Source organism: Planococcus citri, chromosome 5 (assembly GCF_950023065.1).
Source record: "Planococcus citri chromosome 5, ihPlaCitr1.1, whole genome shotgun sequence".
Lineage (NCBI taxonomy): Eukaryota > Metazoa > Arthropoda > Insecta > Hemiptera > Pseudococcidae > Planococcus > Planococcus citri.
The window spans coordinates 47,579,441-47,604,266 of NC_088681.1; the positions used below are offsets into that span (position 1 = coordinate 47,579,441).

The following is a 24,826-nucleotide window of genomic DNA, read 5'->3' on the forward strand; positions in this document are numbered from 1 at the left end:
CAATGTTAAAGAACAACTTTAAGAAAGTAAAATGCTTTTCGGACTCCAATTATGTGATCAAAGCATTAAACTATACTGTCACAAGATGGCAACAAAACAACTGGCTTAATTCTCGTAAGAAGCCAGTACACCACAAAATTTTATTTGAACGAATTTTGGAATTAGTGAAAAAATTCACAAGTGTACAGTTTATACACGTCTATGCTCGTAAAATCGAGTACACAAACGTAATCGCAGATCAATTGGCGAAAAAAGCAGTCTACACGACTGAACACATGAAGTCCAAAGTGGAATCAATGACTCCTTCTCAAATAATTGAGAATTACATACGCGAAAGGCGTAGACTACAACGTATTGAAGAAGAATACAAATACAATAAGGAGCATCCTGATCCTACTATCTTGAAAAAAGGAGACATGGTTCTACTCACGAACCACAAACAATCCAGTAAGGACAAGTGTACTGGAGAAAAATTTTACCCTAAAAAAGTGGGTCCCTACCTAGTAATAAAACGTACAGGAATAAATTCCTATTTACTAGAGCCCACAGACGACTCAAACATCAATCGTGTAGCCAACATAAGGCAACTCACTCTTTTCCTAACTCAAAAGGAGATCGATAGAATGGAAAAAGACGATAAGTTACATTCATACATTGATCAACGAAAAATGATTGACAAAATTAAAGACTTCCTAAACAAACATAAATATGATGATCAAAAATCATCAACAACTGACTCGGAAGAGGACATGCTTGAAAGAATTCAAGGTATACCATTAGCAACTGATGCGGAAAAGAAAATTTTCCACGAAGGATCAAAAATGGTCATAAAAAAACTTATTGACGTTGCTAGAGAGCAAAGACTTCAATTACGTAATAAAAAGAAATTAGAAGCGCAGCTTCAGCCCAAACAAACACAAAATGAGGAAAAAGAAAGTACTCAGGACAAAAATTCGACAGACGAATCAACTGGGGCACAAAAAGCTCGAAAGCTACGCAAAAAATTATACAAAAAGCGTAAACAAGAAAAATCAGACAATGAAGCTAAAAAAGCTGAAATTAAAAAGAAAAAGCGAGTAAAACTTGCAGCGAATTTTACGAATCAGCCACCTAAGACTGACGACGAATTAAAAAACAAAGAGGTGAAAAACCCTACCAAAAAGGAAATAAAATTACCCACAACTACTCAAAATCCAGGGACACAAAACCCTCAACCATCCACAAGTGGAATCAAATTACGTCGATCAGAACGCATGGCCGCTTACAGGCAAAGAATGGGCCCTTCAAAGCCTAAAAAACTTAAGAAAACACTAAACGTCATAGACGTAGATGCTATCGACGTAGTTGATTACACTGATGGAGAATACATCAACTATTTTGCACCGGATCCTTGTGAGCTAATCAAAGATGAAACGGAAATGTCATCTGACGAATCTGAGCTTGACAATAGCAGCGACGACGGTCAATCGATCATAATGTCGCTAACAGACGACGATGACGTAGATCAGTTAAAAACTGAACAAGAAAAAGTATACGACGCATCGTCAGACAGTAGCTCTGAATCAGACTCAAAAGACAAGACCAAAAAACACAGCAAAAATGCGGAGCTGAAGAAAATTTCAATCCTAAAACGTCCTTCACAACAGGAAATAGAAAACATGATCAAAAGAGATCTAGACTTTGAACCCACAGAGGTTTACGATAAGGCTAATGAAGCTGAAAAACACAAAATCAAACAAAAATTCATTGAGAATTACTCAAACTTATCAAAAAAGATGAGACCAAAACTAAACATATGCATAAGCAAGATCATAGGCGACGCTTCAGTAAAAAAATACCTAAGAGATCAAGTACAACTTGAAAAACTAAAGAAAAAAGAAAATTACGAAAAATTACGCCAAGACATGGCGGATAGACGAGAAAAACGAATTACACTGGAAAAAGCTAAGAAAAAGCTTAATGACCTACGAGAAAGTGACGATACGTAAATAGTTTCGGAAAAATCGCGAAATTTCGACTAAATAGGTATCATACCTACTTAACAAAATATGCATAAAAAATTTTCTAGACAATTTTCATTTACTCCTGAATATAGCACACATCCAACGCCGTTGGAATTTTTCAATTCAGATTAAAATTCGCGAAGTTAATTTTTCCCTCAAAATTAGGTAAATTCCCTTCGAGGGAAAAAGGGAAAAATAACTTCAAGTGAAATTTAGACAAACGAAAGTATTTCGAACGTTTTTTCGTGAATAATCGAAATCGACGTATTTCTCGAAGAAATTAACCTACGTGTGATACAAAGTATCGAAAATTGTACACCTATTGATCTCACGCGAATTTACGACGTAACGCGAGTAATCAACCTATCTTTCGTGATAAAATTTCGTGACAGTTTTATACAAATTCGTACAACGAAAATCGAAATGGCAATCCACAGCTTTACCCTAGAAGTTCGTCAAAGACGACAGGAGGCGACGATCAACATCGATTACATCAGTGATTTTGGAGACGCGAACAGACTAATACGAATTGCAACTTTTTTAAACTGGATGCACAGACTTCAAATCTTCAACGATCCGGAAATCGCCAGCAACGACGGATTTGTGATCACGGTAACTCGAGTCGCAAGACGTGGAGACAAAATAAGAACGACGGTGAAAATAAATGGACAAATACGTAAACGACCATCGATACCGATAGCCACGTTCAGAGAAATTTCAGGAGTTTTTGGAATCCGACGACCTTAAGTAAGTTCAAATTCGAAGTAAAAACCTCGTATGACTTAGAGCCACAGACTCAATTTAATGCGATACAATCGCTACTATTCAAAATTCTTGGTCAAAAGACTAAACTTACGATTAAATATGACTAGAGTTTATTTTGACTAGAATTAAGATTGTAAAACCTTTGTGAATAAAATTTCTTTTGACAAAAAAATGACTTGTCTACTCATTAGGTAAAAACTTAAAACTAAAAAACAAATAACAAGCTAAAAACAGGTAAATAAATTTATTTCAACAAGAATAAAACCGAATTTGAGTAATTCGCATCAAGACTGCAAGTTCGATACGTAAGTATTAGGTACAAAATAGGTAAGTAATACCTACGTAACTGAATAATTAAATTCAAATACTCAAAACTATTTTCGCGTAGCGAATACCTAAAACAATGACTTTTCCAAAATTTTGAAACACATTTCGAACCAAAATTGAATTTTTAATATTGCGACAGGCATCACCTTTTGATTCGAAGTCAAAATTTTTTCCAAAACCAACGAATAAACAGAAGTAGACGAGTTTATTTCGGAGAATTCATCGAACACGATGAAAACGACGTTTGGCAACATAGCCAACACAAACCGATTCGATCGAGCTGATTATATCAGCCGATTACATGACTAGATTTTTCACATAAAACTACAAGTTTTTATTAAAATTACATAACAAAGGAAAAATATTCTTATACTAAAAGATGCACAGATTCATTAGGAACATTTCTATCGAAACAGAATTTTGAAATATTAATTAGCAACTGAGATATGACGTAAAATTAATCGAAATCGAGCATAGCTTGACACGTTTGCAATTGGACAGCAGAAATTCTTGGAACTTATCGTAGTTACCACTACAAACACATCACTTACACGATCGGTTCGCAACCAGCCGCCCGACCGGCGCCATTTTCGCCAACCGAACGCTACGAACGTAGATGAAGTAGGTAGGTGGGGGATTCAGATAAGCCGATACAACCGGCTGCATCGAGCGACACGCCGTACTTTGCGAACATTATTGTTTTGTTCTCCGTTCAGGTATGTGCTTGCTCGTGTACTTTTGCTAATTTCTGCTCTTTTAAGTTGAAAGTTTTTATAAAACGTGTCTCTTTTGACGTGTAATTGTGCGAATTACTTCGCGAACTGCTTTTTACTGTGATTTATCGAAAAATCCAAACATTTTTCGCGACTTTGTGCGAAAGGATTTCGGAATCCAAAGTGCGCTCGGTAGTGAGACGTGCGATTCAAGTCACGATCATATTTTGTGTAAAGTGCGATTTATTTCATACTCTTGAGCTCGAAAGCGCAATTTCTAAACGCGAGTGCGAATGTCGGAAGGTGAGAAAGTATACGAATTTCCACCGATCGAAAAACGGCTCGCGGACATAGACCCACAGTGGAAAGTGTCGACGAACCCGAACGTTGACGAATCCGAAGTGCTAGCGACGCAAAACCGCGACTTTTGTGCATATCATACACAACGATTCGGGCTTGCCACCAAACCTGGTGATTGGATCAGAGTAGCGAGAAAAATCGTGAAAGAGGCCAAACCTGGACCAGACGAACCAACTTCAAGTACGAAAAGTACTAATAACGACAAAGACGGTGAGTGTAAATAATAACACATATTTATTTTGCTTTTTAATGCATGACTTTATTTACGTAAAATCGAAACATCCGTGAACAAGTGCCGAATTTATCGCGTATTTTTTCGTTTCATTTTGCTTCACAGATGTCGTCGCTTCCAGCACTAACGTGCGAAAAATGCCAACTCGTAATCTTCAAGCCGGCGATCACGGCAGACCTAAAGGACGCCGCCACCACACTCGCAACAAGTGATTGCAAACACGTATTCCACGCAGCATGTGTAAGAGACATGTGCAATGAGGCAAATGCCAACGGACAACAAATGGTCCTCTGCCCACGCGCTCAGTGTAACAAGACGCTTTACGCCTCACAATTTCACTTAATGCAGACAACGCTACAAGCGCTAGACTTACGTGCGCTGGCAAACGCGACGGTGGAAATTGAAGCTCAATTCTGGCAGGATAGTCACGCCACTAGTGAGCAACAAATTGCGCAAACCCAAGCCTTAGTAGCGAAGCTACAGGCAGAACTTACAAGTAAAAAAACTCAACTCGCTAAGACTAAAAGTCTTTACCAATTAGCTTTATCTAAAGCTAATGAGAATCGATCACGATCAAGATCGACTACACCAGCGAGAAACGCTGACGACGCATCCGTTATTCTCAGCACAGCTGCCAACGTATTATCAGTTCAATCTGACAACACAAACCAACCTGGTACATCAACATCGTCACCAGCTTCCTACGCAGCTGCAGCCGCAATCCAACCGGATTTCGAAAACATTCAACGTCCGATACACGAATACAGACCACCACTAAAAAGTACACAAGGTCAAAAATTGCCAACAGGCAATATTCAGAAGAGCTTTGCACCAAACCCAGCGGTACGAGGCCCAGCTCCAACTCCGACTTACAATTCACACCAACAGATGTTACAACATCAAATGCCGCCGCCACGGCTACCAAGAGGAGTATCCCCTGGCAACATTCGAATGTCGAAAGCAAATCAACAACGTGCCGCAGCAGCACAGCAGCAAATGGCACCAAATGCCAACGTAAATCTGGCAGCAGCCAGACCTGACCAGGTACCTCCTCACGTTTCGGTTATGGACCAGGTACCACAATACGACGATCAAGGCAAATTGATACCACCTGCGCTACACACGCCATCGACACAAACACGCAGCATTTATCGAACTCAACAGACAAAAAGTCGAAGCAAACAAGAACGAGATTGTAAAGGACCTTTCGCACAGACGAAACGAGAACACGATCGATTTTTTCGACGATATGCGATAAAAGCAACGACTTTATTTCCATTTTTTCCACTACAATTCTACCCTTGTCGATATTCACTTCTTGCGACGTTTAACAACCAAGCCGCGAACGGCGTATACACTGCAATTGCAGCTCAAGATGTCCTAATGATGGGAGATGGGTATATCTGGGGAATGGTCCAGTATATGCTACGACTACGAGAGAATATGCTACAAGCATTACATCCAGGACTATACCGACGTGATTTGAGTATTGTTGACCTCATCGATACGTTAACGAAGCTAAAACACGCACCACCGCGAGTCATGTACTCGATTGGAAACTGGGATATGTTTAATGGCATGTCTGCGAGGACTTTCCGCGATCATTATGCGGTACTACTAAGACTCATGCGAAAGTATAATGTAAGAGAAATCTACATTATGCCACTGATGTATTTCCCTGACCAGAATGAGCAGCTCGTAGAGGCTTACACGAAGGTATTTACAGACTCTTGGTCTAGAACCTACAATGGTATCGTAGAGATAATGGGACCTGAAAACTTTTTCGGCAACATGCGACCGAACATGGACGATTTCGGACCGTGGTTTGAACCAGAGGTCTATCACGATTACGTATTCGCAATCGGCGACGACCTCATCATGCCGCCAAAAGATCCGAAAGAGCGGGAATGTGAAGAGAACGAAGGGGAAGAAGACGCCTTCCAATATTACGACGATGATAATTCTTCGGAATACTCGCAATCATCTCAACATTTCGTTCAACAGGACGATGAATTTCCGGAAAAACAAGCCGAATTACAATTCGAAAGTCCAGGAACGGATTACATACCGATTGGTCAGCAACAAGCTGGAGCTAACGACAATATACTCGTAAACGCTGGACTTAGTCAAGCCAACTTGGAGCAGTTCAACGCTCAACAAGCGCAACAAGCGCAACAACACGTTGCAATGGAAGGTATCGAAACCACACCGGAAACGGTACAAAAGATGGTTGAAGTACCCGGAGGACAACAAATGATGAACATTTCGACTACAAGATTCAACCAAGCTTGCGACGAATTGAATCAAACTATTCAGCAACATGCTCCTGAAACGAAACAAATGCAACCATTTGGAAACAATCAAGTTGCAAAACACCAAGGGCTACCCCCAACGGTCGATAAACCAGCTTTTACCATTTTGCGAGATGGAAAAACTGAGTACACTGGACACAGCCCAAATACACCTGAAAAAATGGAAGAAGGAGTGGAAACGACTGTTCTACCAGGAACGGTTCCATTTTCAGAATACCCTTCAACGTCAAACCCTAGTACGCCACAGGCGCCGATAAACACGACGCAAGGATCAACAGGATCATCGCCGAATAAGTCGCAAAATGCAGCAAACTTCCTTACTAGTACGCCGAAACCTCAACGCCAACAAGGCGAAGCGAATAGCGACAAAGATAGCGTAAACGCTACGATCACTCACGAAGATGCTGATATGCCAGAGAGCTAATACGATACAATCGTAAACACGACTTAGACACAGTCTAATACATAAAATCTGGTGAAAAATAACAACTACGTACGACTCAGAAAAGATAGAAATTTTGGCCATTTTTGAAATAATAATTTCAACTTCCAAATTGTAGGTACCTATCCGAATAAAAGTAGGTACTGAGAAATTCAAAAAAGGTTTGAACCTAGGGACCAATTTCACCAGAATTTTCATTAAAAAATCTTCCACTCGAAGTCTTATTTATTTTTCGTAGTTTTGAACTTTGTTTAATTTTTCAAAATCGAGTGGACTAACGTAAAATTGCAAAAAATGAGTCGAAATTACTTTTTAACCTAATCGCGCAGCGATGTCAAATTGACATTTTGTAAAAATTACCCACAGGGTACTTTATTAATCAAAATTTTTCAACAGCAATCATCGAAGTACCATCGTAGTCGCCACTGACTTGGCATCATCGCAACCAAGGCGAGGTAACATTCCGCCAACGTTTTATTTCAACGTCGTTATCTGTATTCGAAGAAGTCATTTATCATCCGACGATAATCATCTGTATTTTGGTTCGATAATTCGACTATTAATCCGCTACGTGCATTTTTCGATTAATATATTATTGTGCTGATTGTTGTAATTTTGAGTACATGTAATTTTATTCGGTCGCAGACTGATTATTTTTGTTTATTTATAAGATTTTGTTTGCGAAAGGACTGATTAGATTTAGTTTTATTTTGTAAGAATTTGACAAATTTGTTTTTACGATGCGTAAATTTTGGATAGTTGTTTTTTATTTTTTTTTAAGTTATGTATTTTTGACGCATCGAACAGTCCTATTATATTTTGTAAACCTTTTTGTAATTTTTAGAAGTTCTAAGTTTTTTGTAATTCTTCATACTCGACGTACGACACGACTTACTACCACAGGTAGACGACAAGTACCTTCAACTTTGATGCACAGCATCCAACTTTCGGTTCGCTAGTCTAATTTTTGTCTCGTCTATCCATTTTGATTCGGGAGTTTGAAAAAATTAGTAGAATAGGGAAAAAGTCTTTAATTGTTGGAATTCTGTCGCTAGATAGTACATACTTACCCGATGTTTTCAACTTCGCGTATTCTGTCCTTATTCGCTGCTCGTATCTTCGGATGCGAGAGCGGGTGGTGCAGGGTCGCGAAGGGGAGCTTCGCGGGTATTGCTACGTGCACAGTGGGCTAAAATTGGATTTACTCTGCCTCGAATTTCCCGCAGTGGAACACCACGAGGGGCAGAGACTGCTCCCACAGGGACCAGCCTTACAGCTTCGACATATCTTTCTCTCTCTAGTCCGTGCTTTCCACGACTGGTTATACTCATTGAGTAAAGCCACGAAGGGGCATATGATAGAGGGGAGATATTCCGGACCTGTAAGGGTAATATAGGGTTAAGTATATGTGTTGGTAACACTGATCACGCGTCGCGACACAGGGCTACAAGCCCACGGAGCGGCGCTGCGGCCGATTGTTATATTGTTGAGGTACGTAGTGATCGGACGTGTCGACGCGGTATAATCTCGGTGGTGTATCATAGCCATAATTGGCAAGAAAGCGTATTATATTAGTTTTAATTGTGTTTAATTATAAGTAATTAGTGTTAAGTGTAAAGTATCGTGTTGATACTAAAAACCTTCTTCAAAGGTATTTAATTGTGTTTATTCTTCTACGTTTAATACATAGTGTCTTACACGTGACTACATTTGATTTATTGTGTGATATAATTGGTATAGCCTCCAGCCGGGGTAAGTAATATTCTCAGAGTATTCAGCTTATGCAAGTATCGTCTAGTGGTACATAATATCATTATATTTACAGTTAAAAAGTAATTTTTGAATGTTTCACGCCCCAGCTTATTGATTTTACAAAAATTTAATTTGAAAAATCACGATTTTTTTTGTTGAAATTTGGAAAGTTTAAAAATCTATTCCAAGCTTTGCAATGACATGACGCAAAAACGCTGGTTTTCGATCATCCAATGAGCGGAATTTACGTCGCAGATTCTCCCAACGATTTTTTTTCTTCGAAAATACACTCGAAAAACAACTACATATTTACACAGATTGGGTAAATAATTTTTGCACCCATTACACTGTTTCGATACAGAATGAACATCTACCACCAATATTTGCTCTACTATTTCTATAAAGCTTTCAAAAAAAAAAACACCAAAAATAGAAACAATTTTCATGCACCATCCGATCTTTCATCAAAGAAGTAAAATTGAAAACGAATCGTATCATAAAACATGTTTTCATTTCGATATATACTCGTATGACGTAGACTTCCAAAATTTTGGTTAAAACTCTCTCATTACTTACTTGTGATAATATTGTCCCTGACTCGATGATCTCTTCTCATGTCCACAATTCGGAAAAAATCGAAAATCAGACCAGCAATTTTTGAACTTGGACGTGAAAAGATCCATATTTTATACATATATCGTTATTCGTGGAAAAAAAAAAGGAAATTCATAGCTTAAAAAGTGACTGGCCTTTTTTCATAGAATGGGGTCCACTTTACAAAATTTCTGAGCAACAAAATTAAAATGAGAGGAAGGAGTTTCACGATGAAATAGGAAAGAACAGGAATTTAGCAAGTTTCTTCAACATCATCCAATAAAAAATATTTCACCCTTTCGACTGTAAATTTTCTAAACGAATGAGGTAAAATCTGAAAATTATCTAAGCACACGAAATCAGTTTTCAAGCATATAAATAGAATTGATGATGCAAATGCGTTCAACGAAAAATTTTTGAAATCGCATATTTACAGTTGTAAAATAAATTCCATCGTTGAAAATACAACCTTATTATTTACACAGACAGGATGAATAACTTTTTTGGCGGATACCAAAAGTATTTTATCGATAAAAAAAATGGATACTTTGTACAATCAACGTTTGCCTCACACTCGTCGATTCAAAAAGGAAAAAAAACTCGACCTCAAATCAATATGCGTGGATCAATTCTGATTTTCTTATGTCTCGTAGCCGCAGTAGCCACTGATGATGAAATCCAAGAGGTAAGCCAAACACACTTGCACGAGTATTTTTCATAACTTTATAACCCATATCGATAAACCTCTTTAGAATGAAAAAAAAGGCGGAGGTGGAGGCGGTGGAGGACACAGCTCCGGAGGAGGGCATAGTTCCGGATCTAGTGGACATGGTACCTCGGGTGCAGGAGAAGGAGCTGCAGGCGGCGGTCCAAAAGGAGGTGGAAGTGCTCCAGCTATAGGAGGAGATGGTCCAGAAATAGCTCCAAGCAGTCCAAAAGGTGTTACTGGTACTGGAGGGACTGTAAATGGACCAGCACAGGGTCCAGTAGGGGGTGTAATTGGTCCAGTAGGAGGTTCAAGTGGTCCAAAAGGTGGCCCTACTGATAATGGTGGAGGGTTTGGAGGTGCTGCGAAAACACCATCCTATTATTACTACAATCCTTATTATTACCACTACTACTATTATTACCATGGATACAATTCTCACGAAAATTACGGACCGACTGAACCTAAACTACCACAAGCAACAGAACAAGATAAAACTGATGCTGCGAACATCGTCAATTCTCAATTCAGCGAAAAAGTCATCGCCTCCATATTTCCATTTCGAGAGCAAGTCAATCGTCAAGTGATCAATCGCGTAATCGCAAATTATAACCACGGAGTACGTTCCACAAGCATATTTTAATCACTTATGTTATATTTAAGGCAACGATGTAATTTTTAAACCGTGTATTTTTAACGCAGCAACGTTTCATACCAGCAAAATATTTACCGAATCGTAAAAAGAATCCAATATTCAAGGATCTGTGTTTTTGTTTAGTCAACGATCCAATCACAGTGCTAGCAATGTACCTGGGAGAATTCCTTCACAGGAGAGATGAAACTTTCATTATCATCGCTTTTACATTATGTCAAGAGATGAGCGCTCTGCATTTTATTTACAATCACCGTAATGTGCACATAAAATCTATCCTGACTAAAATTCTCGTGCATAGGCTAAATTTTCCTGAATTAATTCTCTTCTAGATCATAAAAACAGCTTAACTAAAAGACGTAAAAAGCAAAGACATCCGTTTTCCAACTTGATGAAAGTTTGGATTGCAGTGAGTGATTTTCATGACCAATGCATTATACAAATAGAAACCATCACTTCAATTTAGATTCACACACACGTCAAGTTCATCCTTCTTTTTTTTTCAACTGTAGAGAGATCGAGATCCGGTAGATGCCGATTTCACACCAGCAGGTGTGAATAACGAAGGAGAAAGCTTGAAGAAAGGTAGGCAAATTTTCAGTTCATCTACGTTTAAAAGAAACAATAAATTCGATCAAACTGAGGTAGAAAGCTGAAATTGGGTTCATTCAACTTTACTTTTGACCTTCCGAATCAACTGTTGATCGTTTTGAACCATTTTGAAACCTCCAAAAAATGTTGACATATTTTAAATAAGTTAGGTATTGTGTTTTATACAATATACTCACTGAATTCTGACAAATTGTCCCAAAATTTCATACATTACACTTTTTAAGCATTTGTATGCTATTTCAAGCAAGTTCGAAAAACTTTGGTGCAGATTTCACAGTATTTTGAAAAAATTTTCTTGAGATTTTATTAGTTTTTAGTAATTTTTAATGCTTATTAAAGATTAGGTATAATTTTACCTACCTACGTACACATTTATATTTTTAAAATGTTTCGATGACGTTTGTGCATTTTATTTCTGAATTTTGCAAAGTTTTAATGAGCCTTTATTATTTCTAAAAATGATTTTTAATGGTGTTTTGGGTTTTTCGATATCACTTCAATGAATTTCTAACCACTTTTTATTTCAGTTTTATCAAACTTCACCAAAATTTCAGAAGAATTTAAAATGTTTTTGAAAGATCAAAGGTTTTTAGGTGTTTTTAGAATAATTATTTTTTGAACAAGTTTCGTACATTTTTCATAAAATCTCACCAAATTCTGATAACATTTTATCGGTTTTACGTACTCAAGTTTGAATAATTTTAAAGCTTTGCAAGAATTTTCATGTAATTTTCAACATGTTTGAGAATATTTTTTCACAACTTTTACTAGATTTTGCCTTTTCCTGAATTTTTAACTTTTTTTGGTGGTTTTTTAAAAATGATTTTAGGGATATTTTTATGATTTTAATATCATTTTCAAAGGTTTTTCATTACGCTTTATGCACTTTTCGTCTATTTTTGACAAAATTGGAATTTCATTAGTTTTTGGTATCCTAAGTAATAATTTAAAGTAAATTAAAATTTTTCAAATTTTTTGCCACATTTTTTCGAAATTTCATTACTTTATTAGTTTTTGGTTATTTTTTGATGCTTGATATAGTGTAATATGCCTTCACCCTCTAGGTGGACATTCTCGGAAAGATTACCTGGTTAGGGGAATCGTCGTAACGTGGGAACTATCGGTGCATAAATTAATATGCACGTAAATCACTTGGTACGTGTATCTCTACACAATACACCCGTTTTGTACATAAATCTGTCAATCATGTACAAAAGGGGTGAGCTCAGATCTTCTGGATGGTGGCTTCTCTGTATGAGAATTCGCCCACGAGCCTCACTTGTTTTCTATCGTCTGCAGCATAAGGTATCAAGTGGCATTGTGGTTACATAGTGTCGAATTTAACATAAAGTCTCTCGATGAGACAAATGACTCGTGTTTATTCCACTTCTAGCGTGGTAATTCTATCTAATCAGTTTAATCATTCGCCGATCGAGTAATTAATATAATTACTTTCCGTATTGTTCGCGTTTACCTATTTATCTCCTTTTTGCGGCTATCTAAGATGATTCCGGACATCAATAAGATAGAGCGTGTGATACGTGTGTTTCTTCGTGAAGCAGCCACCGACAGCCACTATTATTGGGGTAGGCTACGGGATAGAGGTGGTGTGACAGTGAGCAGTGTTTGGTAAGTTTTACTTACATGGTGGTGTCTCCACTAATTAATCTTAAGTTAGCACAATTAATCGATATTATTATGCATACTCGAGCCTAGGACATAGATCCAGCCTCGTATGTTGGTATATTGTTTAATACCTATTTCGCCTAACTATGCCTATTTCGGTAGGTATGGATGTTCCTGCGAACTACATGATCTGCAACAATCTTAGGACACTGATCTTAGGTTGATATATTGTGACGAAGGTCGAGAAGATTATAATTAATTCATTAATTATAATTAATTCATTAATTATAATTATATTGATATCTTTTAATACAATAAAGAGTATCATCGGAATAATGATGTTAGGTGTTCATTTCATAATTATTCTAATCTTTAGTTGTTCTCGTTAATATTGGATCGGATACCCATGTCTAGTGACATTAGGAGACATTGGCTAAATTCAACCCCCTTAGGTAGTTTCTCATGTAACCCCCCTTTTAAGCAATCTCGATTATCTGAATCATCCAATCCTAGCAATTCACGCTTTAACGATAACATGCTTTATGCCGCTTCAACATATTCGACGACCTCCTATGCAACTTTTTCCAACTTTTGCTAAATTTTGATGAAATTTTATCAGTTTTTGGTATTTTTTAAAAGCCATTTCAACATTTTTTAAATGACATTTTACGTTATTTTATGAACATTTTTGATTAACTTTCATTAGGTAGGTTTTGATGGTTTAAAAATAAATGTTAGGTAATGATGTTTTCGTACGTTCAAATTTTGCAAATCTTTGCCAAGTGTGGCAAAATTTTTTCAGAAATTCTTCAATTATTGGCAATTTCTAATTATTTTATTGCTTTCAAAAGTGTTAGAAGTTTTGCAATTTTTTTCAAGTTGGCAGTAATTCCCGAAAAGTTGGCATCATTGCGTTCCAAAATATTTCCTCAGTTTTAAGAATGATAATGATATATTTCAATAATTTGCCTGAATTATTCGAAATATTTATGATGGAAAAAGTTTCAAAGCATGAATCTATACTTATCCAAAAATAAGCAATTTGTAAATTTTTAATCGCTCAGTAGAACCCTGAGAGTGTTTTGGATTTTTACGACAATATTGTATGTATGTACATATATCGACGCAGAATCTCAAATATTTTCATTTGATGACTGGGGAATTTTTCCCAAAACAGGCTGGACAGTGAATCGGAGCGAAAAAAACCTATTTTTTCAAAAAAAACCCCTGCCCCCTCTTGAGAGCCAATTTCTCTCCTTTATGGGAACCTTCGCAGCTGAAATGTTTTTTTTTGGTAACTTTTAACCCAAAATGAAGGTCTGTGTTGAATTTGGTCAAAATCCGCCGAATTTTTCTTCTGCGATCCATACTAATGTATGTAGGTATATTTTTGGCAGATCTAAAAATATATTTGTCAATTTAGATAACTCCTTTTGTTCTTTGTTCTTTGTCAGCATTTATGCTGTGTAATACCTAATAAGAAGAAGAAGGGAAAAAACAAAAGATAGGAGGAAAAAAGAACAGGGGCAGTTATGACTAGTTTAGTAACGACATCTGAGGCGTTCATTCATCCCAACTCTGGATATTCAGAACAATAAAAAGCATGAAAAAAATCTCAATTTTTCAAAATATGTACCCAAAATCATGGATCTATCACTATCAATAATAATTTAAAAATGGGTAAAACTCAGCTTCCTATCGAACTTTCAGAATACCCTGATTGGAAAAAAACTAGAGATGAGTTGGAGTTCACGCTGATCAGGAAAAGTTTGAAATTCGGATTAGCTATTATACAAAAATTCGAAGGTGATCTTAAGATAAGTATCGAAGATGCCATCAAGAAAAAAATCAAAAATCATGATTTAGTCGATGCATATACTTCCTTGGGTAAATTCCACATTTTATATCTACTGCAAAAGTTCCTCCAACTCCATATTTATTTATCTACCTTGATTTGTTCACAGCACTTTACGTGAAGGACAAATACAATTACATGGCTACAACTATGCTCAAACATTCTGATGGTACTGATCGTTGGGCTGTTTGGATTATGATGATTGGTATCACTGCACCTGATGACTGGCCCAAGATTAACGACGCTTTCAAAAAAATCAACAACGGGGTATCACTAACTGATTATATTTTGGTGAGGTTTTTTTTCATGTTTATATAACTCAAGAGATCAAATTAACTGAAATTCCATATTTTTTGGAAATCATGTTTTACAGAAAACCACGGATGCTGATCGAATACCTTTTGAAATGATGGCAGCAGTAATAGATTCGAAGTATAAACCAACCAGTTTCTAAATAAATATACCTAAATACATTTTACAAAAAATTTCTCATGTACCTATTCGTTTTTTTATCACAGTTTAATTTTTTAATCATACCACTTTTGTCTCAACTATGGTGAAATTACCCCAAAATTATCCATTTACGTTATAATGAAATCGATTCAACTTCACCTGAAAGCATTTTCAAATGATTCAAAAAGTTGAAAATGAACAATCAGCTTTTACCAATTCAAACAAGAACTCAGGTAAAGAAAAGAACCCAAAATCACGGAGAATCAGGCAACATTAAAAACACAGATATGTATTATCAATGATCTCATTCAAAATGTAAAGTGTCAAAATTCTGTAAAATTCATTCAAAACTTCGTAAAAATTGATTTTAAATCAAAATTTGATTCCAAACTTTTCGAAAACCGATTAAAAACCATAAAATTTTCACTAAATAGTCCGCAATAACACGATCGCAGATCTTCGTAAATTATCAAAATGAAACGAGTTTGCACAATTCAAACAAACGGAATTGACGTGAAAAATACCCATCGACACAAGTACAGCAACGAAATTTTTCGAAATGTCAAATTTTTCAGGTGCAAAATTCGACATTTTATGCAGATGCCAGCGTTTATTATGACAAATACTATTTACACAGATTTGAGTTCGACATTTAATTGTTGTGGATATTACGTTGCCAGCAGCAGTGGAAAGTAAGGACGACCAGCATTCGCTCCACAACCAATTCAGACCGAATGAACCCTCATTTCACAACCAATATGCGTGGTTCAATTTTCATCTTTTGTTTTTTGGCCACCAACATAGTCGAACAGGTAAGTGAAATATATGTGTAATTATTTCAATAAACATTTATCAACAATATCAAAATTAAGTTTATATAACCTTATTAACGATGAATTCCTAACAGGCTAAGGCACGAGGTGGTGGAGGCGGCGGTCATGGAGGTGGAGGAGGTGGACACGGAGGTGGAGGAGGACATGGAGGTGGTGGACACGGATATGGTGGCCATGGAGGTGGAGGACATGGTGGAGGAAAATCAGGAGGAAGTGGTGTCATAGGTGCTGGCATAACTGGTGCAGCTGTAGGAGTCATTATAGCGCCATCCTTCTATCATTACAACCCCACTTACTACAACTACTACCACTTCTATCATGGTTACCATTCTCACGAAGATTATGGACCATCTGAACCCCAACTACCGGCCGCCACTGCGCAGGATAAAGCTGATGCGGCGAACATAGTCAATGCTAAATTCAGTGAGAAAGTTATCGCCTCCATACTTCCATTTCGAGAGCAACTCAATCGTCAAGTGATCAATAGCGAAATTGCCAATCACAATAACGGAGTACGTGCTACAAACACATTTTAATCCTATAATACGATAATAATTTCAAACCTACATTGTGCATTTTTTTTTTTTTTTTACAACAGAAACGTCTCATACACTCAAAATATTTACCAAATCATAAAAAGAATCCAGTATTCAAGGATCTATGCTTCGGTTTGGTCAACGATCCAGTCAAGGTACTGGCAATGTACTTGGGCGAATTCCTTCACAGAAGAGATGAAACTTTCATCATCATTGTTCTAACACTGTGTCAAGAAATGAGTGCTCTTCACTTTATTTACAATCATAGTACGTACTTTGATCTAAAATAGGTATCTGGTATAGGTATAAATTTTCGTATGTCATTGACTGTCCAAAAAATTCTCATTATTTATACCTATGTATCTTCTAGAGCATTGGAATGGGTTAACTACCAGACGTAGAGCACAAAGACACCCTTTCGCCAATTTAATGAAAGTTTGGGTAGCGGTGAGTGATTCCTTTGGCCGGTAGATTTTAATGTTGTTTGATATCTTTCTATCTCAAATTCATGCCTGATTTTTGTTTCGTTTTTTTTTTTTTGTTTCTTTATTGTAGAATGATCGAGATCCCGAAGATGCTGCTTACACAGACGATGATGTAAAAAATAAGGCAGAAAGTTTGGAAAAAGGTAATATTATACAGTGAGATGATTATAGGGATGGTGAATCGTGAATTCAGAGTGACAAGTTAGCTAGTAAGAACCTAAGAAGCATCAAATGAGTCGGTTCACATCAACTCGGCCCCAAAAAATGTGCACATTTTTCAAGTCGTTTACTTCGGTCTTGGTCATTTTTTTTTTTACAACACTCGCTGACTCAACCACTAAGAAATCACCATTGGCTCAGCTACTACAACTCCTGAGGGAAGGGGAGGGGAGGACTCGTTCATTTTTGTAACATCCCATCAACTCAAGTTTAGAAGCATAATTCTAATATCGTCTCAATCATATTAACGAGGGATCCTCTCTCTCACTCGTTCGCAGATTTTGTATTTTTTTTCTGCTTACCAGAGCATAAAAATTTTGAAGATGAAATAGCTGCAAAATTAGAAAAGCTACGGAGTGTTGAAATTTTTAGAATGGTTCAAAATTGCATAAATGGATGAAAAAAATCAAATGTCTGATAATTACTGCTGAAGACCTATTTTCGTGGCCCAATTCTGATACGACAGAGTAAAATAGCCTTTCGATGAAAGGGAAGGGGGAGGGGTGGGAAAATTTTTCAAAACCTTTCCAAAGTATTTCTTTTTAAAAAATTGCAATAAAATGACGAAGTATGTGATTAGGCAGTCACAACTCTGGAGGGGGGATTTCTAGGCCATCTGACTATGCTGCTGAAATCCTGAGAGAATTTTTTTCACGTCGTACAGGGTGCCCAGAAATATCGAGCACCCCTAAAAAAGTTTTCTACCAAAATACTTTGGTTGGTCACAGTGAATGATAATAATGATAGCCCATGATTGGTTGTTGGACTGGAGAGATACATAATATTCCACCAATCATATGCATCTATTTCACGTTGCCAACCTATATTTTTAATGAAAAACTTTCCTAGGGGTGCTCGATATTTCTGGGCACCCTGTATTCCAACTACCTACCAACGTGTTTTGAGGATTACTTTCGACATGAATGAAAAAATATGTAGTATTTTTGTGACGGTAAATTTTTTGAAAAATTGCAATGAAATCACAAAATGTGCGATTATGGGCTACTAAAACTCTTGGAATATTTTTTCTGAACCAATTCTAACCAAACGTTTTGAGGAAAACTTCTGATACATGAATGAGTAGAAAAAAATATTTTTCAACAACAATTGACCCCCAAAAATACTTACACTCTTTCTCACTCATTTCTGAAGTCACCCTCAAACCTGATATTTGACTAGAAATTCTCAAAGGTGTAGCTACCCAATCACGTTTTTTATCATTTTGTTTTGAAAATTCACAATGTTTTCAAGGAGGGGGCAAGATCAGATTTTTAAATACAAAAAATCGAAATTTAGAGGTAATTTTCAGAAAAACTTTCATAATGTGTTTAGGATACCTGTGACAAAAGCTCAAAAAAAAAAAGTTGAAATATAAATATCTACTGTTCATTTATCTATCGCAGAATATCCGCATTGGAAAGAAACTCGAGATGAGCTGGAAAATATACTGATCAAGAGAAGTTTAAAATTTGGATTAGCTGTAATGGACAAATTCAAAGCTGATCTAAAAATAACTGTCGAAGACGCCATCAAACAAAAAATCAAAAATCACGATTTAGTCGACGCCTACACTTCATTGGGTAGGTGAATTCCGCATTTCGTGGAACTCAACTCTGGTAAAATTAATCAGAAAATTCACCAGTTCTATTTAATTTACACTTTCATTTTTCTTCACAGCACAATATGTGAGCAATAAATACGATTACATGGCTACAGTCATGCAGAGACATTCGGATGGTCATGATCGCTGGGCAGTTTGGATCATGATGATAGGCATCACTACTCGCGATGACTGGCCCAAGATCGACGATGCTTTCAAAAAAATCAACAAAGACGTATCACTAACGGATCATCTTTTGGTGGGTTTATTTTGTTTTCATGTTTACCATTCAAATAGTGCATTTTATATGGATTCCATATTTTTTATTATTATTTACACAATATATATTATATATATGCTACACAGAAAACGACCGAAGCTGACCGAATCCCTTTTGAAATGATGGCTGTAATGATAGACTCAAAGTATAAACCAACCTACCTTTGAATATTTTTAGAGAATGGGCTTTTTTCAAAACGGTGATTTATTGTGCAAAAATTAATAAAGAGTTTTATAAATTATTGTGTCGTGTGTTTTTTAAAATCTCACTAAACTAGGAACTCAAGGAGTTGGAATGGTCAACATTGTAAAATAAACCGAAAATTATTTTCAAAGTTCATTCAAAATGCTATATGAAAATAAACTTAAAACCATATACTTACACAATTCGATCCCTTTGAGAACTGTGGTACCTCTCAACCAATTTTTTCCACATAATAGCTCGATTTTTTTTGTTGAAATTGTCATTTGTTCATTCCATGCCAAATCGGCGGATTTCTGCACGAGAGGTCTTCGATGTTTTTCAAAATCAGATCATGTGTAGAGGTCATCAAACGATGACGAATGACGCAAACCGGACATTTTTTCGATTCTTTTTGGCGGAGCTGTGAGCCTTCAAAGTTCTCTAAAATGACCGAAAATGGAAAATCTCAGTTGCAAATTGCTCCGGATGTACGTTGTATAAAATTTTGAATTTTTTTTTCAAATTGCAATACATTTTTTTTTATTTAACAAAGTTTATTACAATCTTAAGGAGACCTTAAATAAATAATATATCTAACTTCAAACAAGTTAGTTACATGACAAGAGCAGGGTTCTCTACAGTGAGAGTATACTCTGCTATTTTATAAAGTATCTCTACACTGAGAGTACCTACTCTATTTATTTTTTTATAATATCTATGACTAAGTTGTGAGGTTTTAAATGATGAATGTTTCATTGCTTTGAGCTTGTTTTTTGAGTTTTCAACTTGAGAAATTCTTTTATCCATTTTTTTAAAGCAGTTCCCATATGTCTTGTAAACTGGCTGCTCTTCTACGCGTAGTTCCACTCGTTCATCTGATTCATCGGTGTGATTCTTTGGAAGGTTTCTTTTGACAATTTTGGCTTGTTCAGGTTTCTGAGTTGTTATCTGCTCCTGGCTTCGAGTGGTGCTTTACTTGACACAATCAGTTACTGTCATCTTTGGTTTAGATCTAGCAACAATTTTAGCTTGATATACTGGACATCCTTTCCAGTTAGCTGTATGATCACCATCACAATTAGCACACTTGGCTGGATCTTTTGTCTTCTTCCTACATTGCTTTGTTTCATGGTCTAATCCACACTTGACACACCTGGGCTTCCTTGCACAGTATGTTTTGGTATGTCCAACTTGCTGGCAGTTTTTACATTGGGGTAGCTCCCTCTTTTTTGCTGGAGGTTCTACCTTCACTTTAGTGTGCAACAAGAACCCCATTTCATAAATGGTCTTGTTGTTTTCTTTTGGGCTAAGATATACATAAATGAGTGGTAATGCCACCTTATATGATTTCTTACTCACAATTTCTCCAGATTCATCTTTTTTCACCTCTGTTTTTTTAATAATTATATTGGTTACATTAATGGCATCATGCCCAATTTTAATCAATTCTAATTTGATATCCTCAGGTGAAGTAGAGGGGTGTAGCCCCCTTATAATTACCTGATAGGGTTCATCTTGTTTCAACTGATATGTATGGTGCCCAATTCCATACATTTTGTGACTAGGATTCTTCCTTATAGCCTCTAGTGCCCTATACACTGCTCTAAAACTTTGCTCATTTTAGCATGCTATTTTAACATCTCCATGAGAGAGGGTTTGCAGCATAGGGGTCTCATACTCTTCCATGCTTTCTAACATTGCAGTAAATTCAGTAATATTTTTGATTCTACTTATGTAAATTGGTGGGATACGTATTCCAACAGTCTTTAGTTTGTCACTGCATGTTGGCTTACTTACTTCGGCTAGATAAGATGAGCCTGACTCAATATCCATACTATTTATTGACATCTTGGATGAGCTAAGTTGAGGCCTAATTTCCTCCAACTTCTCTTTCAATGCTTGTTGTTCTTTACGTAGCAGTTCCATTTCTTTTTGCTGTGTTTCATACTGCTGATCAGGTTTTTGTACATACCCACTAGCTGATTATAGGTAGGTTCACCAATGATCATAGTTTTTAATTTTTTGTCAGCGACTACACAGTTTACATTTATGACGCGACTGACGCGATTCTAGTTTTGTTGTTTTGTTTTTTTTCCATAACAATATCATATCAATACAGTGGAACCTCAATAACTGGAAACTCGTTAACTCAAAAACCTCTATTAGCCAAACCAACCTCCATAGTCCATTCCCCTTAAAATCTCCTTAACACTCAATGTTAACTTTACTTGGATAAGTCAAAATTGACAACACAAACCAGTCATAACTTGAAGCAAAAATTTTGCCAAAAATAGCGAGAAAGCCTCTATAAGTTGTATGTTGTCGGGTGTTTACCTCTATAACTCGAATATTTTAATTCATACTTCTATCTTTTATGCACTTACCTATCTCAGTTGTAACTCGAAGCTAAACTTTTGCCAAAAATAGTGAGAAAGCCTCTATAAGTCGTACATTGTCTGGCATTTACCTCTATAACTCGAACACTCTCAAAATCTTACCTGCATAACTCGAAACTGATCATCTTGAAAACCTCTATAAGCCGAATGAATAACCATTCCCCTTGGATTTCGAGTTATTGAGGTTCCACTGTATTACTTATTTGAATTCTAGCTCAGCCATGCCACAACAAACGCAAAAACACAGGTTTAGCACAACCAACAATTTATTTGTTTGAAGAGAGGGGAATCGACGAATGTAAAGCTCTTTAATACAAGTATGGAAATAGATTATGCTCTTAAGGGTACACTTTACAGCTGTGATCAGTAATGTTTTTTTACGCTTAAGATAGTCAACTTACAAGGTAAATTTCTCGGCAAATATTCAATGGATTTTGCTAATTTTTTTTTTATTCGAAAGATAATCCATTTTTTAAGCAATGACTTTTGAGATTTTTCATATTAATCGATCAGAAAATCCGTGAAAATGGTTTTTCTGTAGGAATCCGTTTTCAAGCATAACTTACTATCGGATCACAATATTGGAAAAGTTGAAAAAGTCATTGCTTGAGTTTTTTACTCTGAAAACGTTGGTGAAAAAAAAATTGAAGAAAATTTAAAACTCAACGAGATATTTACCTTGTAAATTTAGATACTTGATGGGCGGGCGCGGAAAAACGAGGTAGGAGTGACGACGTTATTTGCGGACGCGCAGTTCAGGCAAAAATATGTAGAGCGCATGGTTATAGGAATTCCAGTTGAGTTTGTGCAACATCGTTCCTTACTCCAGAACTTTGAATTTTCTCCAGAAGGCGTGATGAATATGCAGTTGGGCAGCTAAAAATCTGACACATTCTCATTATCATAGAACATGAAGGTCTCTTATTGTGCAAATTGCAATTGCAATAAGTCTATAGGAAGCTCACAATTCACATTTGAAAACTGTCACACACTTTTTGCGCAAATTTTCCAGCAATTTTCAATTATTTTTGGTAGCTTCCCAATCCAACATTTTTTTCTGGTGAGTGGCTGCACTGGTTCACTGTTCTCATAGAAATGTTACCCCGCACCGTTCTTTTTAAAAACTACAATACAGCTCGTTCTGATCGTACTTATCTGTGAAGTTTTGATATTTCGCAAAATCTGTGTCCTTCGGCTTGGTGTTTTCATTTACGCCAATGAACCCGCCAAAACCAATAATTGAGCACGGGAAGTTATTCTACATGATAAGTACACATTTATTACGTGTTAAAAATCGAATAATGTCCAGTAGGTAAGGCTAGAAACGAAAAAACGTTGAGATTGTCCTTCGGCTTGTCCAGCGCCCATTTGTCCTTCGACTTGGCCAAATTTCAGACAGCTGTACTTTTATCGCGCTAGTCGGCATATTACACGATAATACAAGCAAAATTTTACATTTTCTCCCTCCCCACACTTCACCTCTACCCCTACCAAAAAAATAAGTCCAGATTCGAACTCTGCGGCCTGAAAAACATAAATCGACATATTACACGATAATATGTATAAGCAAAATTTGACATTTTCCCCCTCCCCACGCCTCACCCTCCACCTCTACAAAAAAAATAACTCCAGATTCGAATTCTACGACCTTGAAAACATGTCAATCGACATATTACACATCGATGAGGGTCGAATTCTAATTATCGCCGTTTTAGGGGGACCGGGGTCCACAGTGGGGGGGATTGAATTGAGGCCAACACCAGAAAAGGGATCTGGGACACATATACAAATGATTCCCACTTGAAATTTTCCAAAAAAATGATTTTCGTTTTTCAAAATTATGCATATCAAAATCGACTCTTTTTCTGAGAATTACCCACATGTAGAATAACATATCAAAAAATTTGACTGGCATTTTTTTCATTTTCGAGGGAAAAAAATCAGAAGTTTTACACTTATTGCAAAAATACCATGAGAAACCTAAAAAATTAAAATTTTTACTCTTTTGAGATATTTTACCAATGTGTAGACGAACATGTGAACAAATTTCCCCGCCCCCCAATTTTTCAACGAATTGATGAGAAATGCCATTTTTCGTGCTGTAATTTTAAGAGCGAAACATATTGAAAAAATTTCGCCACCATTTTAAACAAAAGCAGGCACTTAAAAAATGAATATTTTATATAATTGGAAATCATTAGGTATTTTGAATTTTTCAAAATTTCACTCACTTTTAGTCACAATTACAAAAAATTGCCGCTTTTTCACAACTTTCACTACTCGTTTCCAAAATCATCACGTATTTTTACCACTCAGTAGTTGCCCAGTTTGTAAAATCCATTCAAAACGTCCTCCTAGACACAGATTTCGAACCCAAAATCGATCTCTCAAACATTCTGAAAATCGATTCAAAACTATAAAATTTTCGCTAAATCATTCGTATCAATAATTCAGGTGCCAGATGTTTGGAAATTATCAACATGATATGAGTTTCCACGATTCGAACAAACAGAATGCTAACATAAAACTAAAATTTTTTGGAAATGTCAAATTTCACAGGTGCAAAATTGAAAATTTTACGCAAATGCCAACTTCTATGGTGACAAATACGCATATTTATTATTATTTACACAGATTGAACGATTACTTTTTGCGAGTATTACACTTATTGCGATAGAAAGCAAGTACCTATGATCCGCATTCGCTCCATAACCAATTCGAATTTCGAACGCAAGAAACCCTCATTTACAAGCGAATAAGTATGCGTGGATCAGTTTTCATTTTATGTTTTATAGCGATTATCCAAGTCCAATGGGTAGGTGATGAATATTTCCCAACAATACATATTTATATTTTGTACTATTAACGATGAACTTCCTCCAGGCTAGTG

The 24,826-nt window shown here is 36.4% G+C and overlaps 1 protein-coding gene across 5 annotated transcripts in view; it reads right to left on the minus strand.

The window, feature by feature from the left end:
* Adcy2 (adenylate cyclase type 2 Ac76E) overlaps positions 1-24,826 on the minus strand; it is a 605,017-nt gene that overhangs the window by 38,355 nt on the left and 541,836 nt on the right. The gene's annotated exons all lie outside the window — the stretch shown is intronic.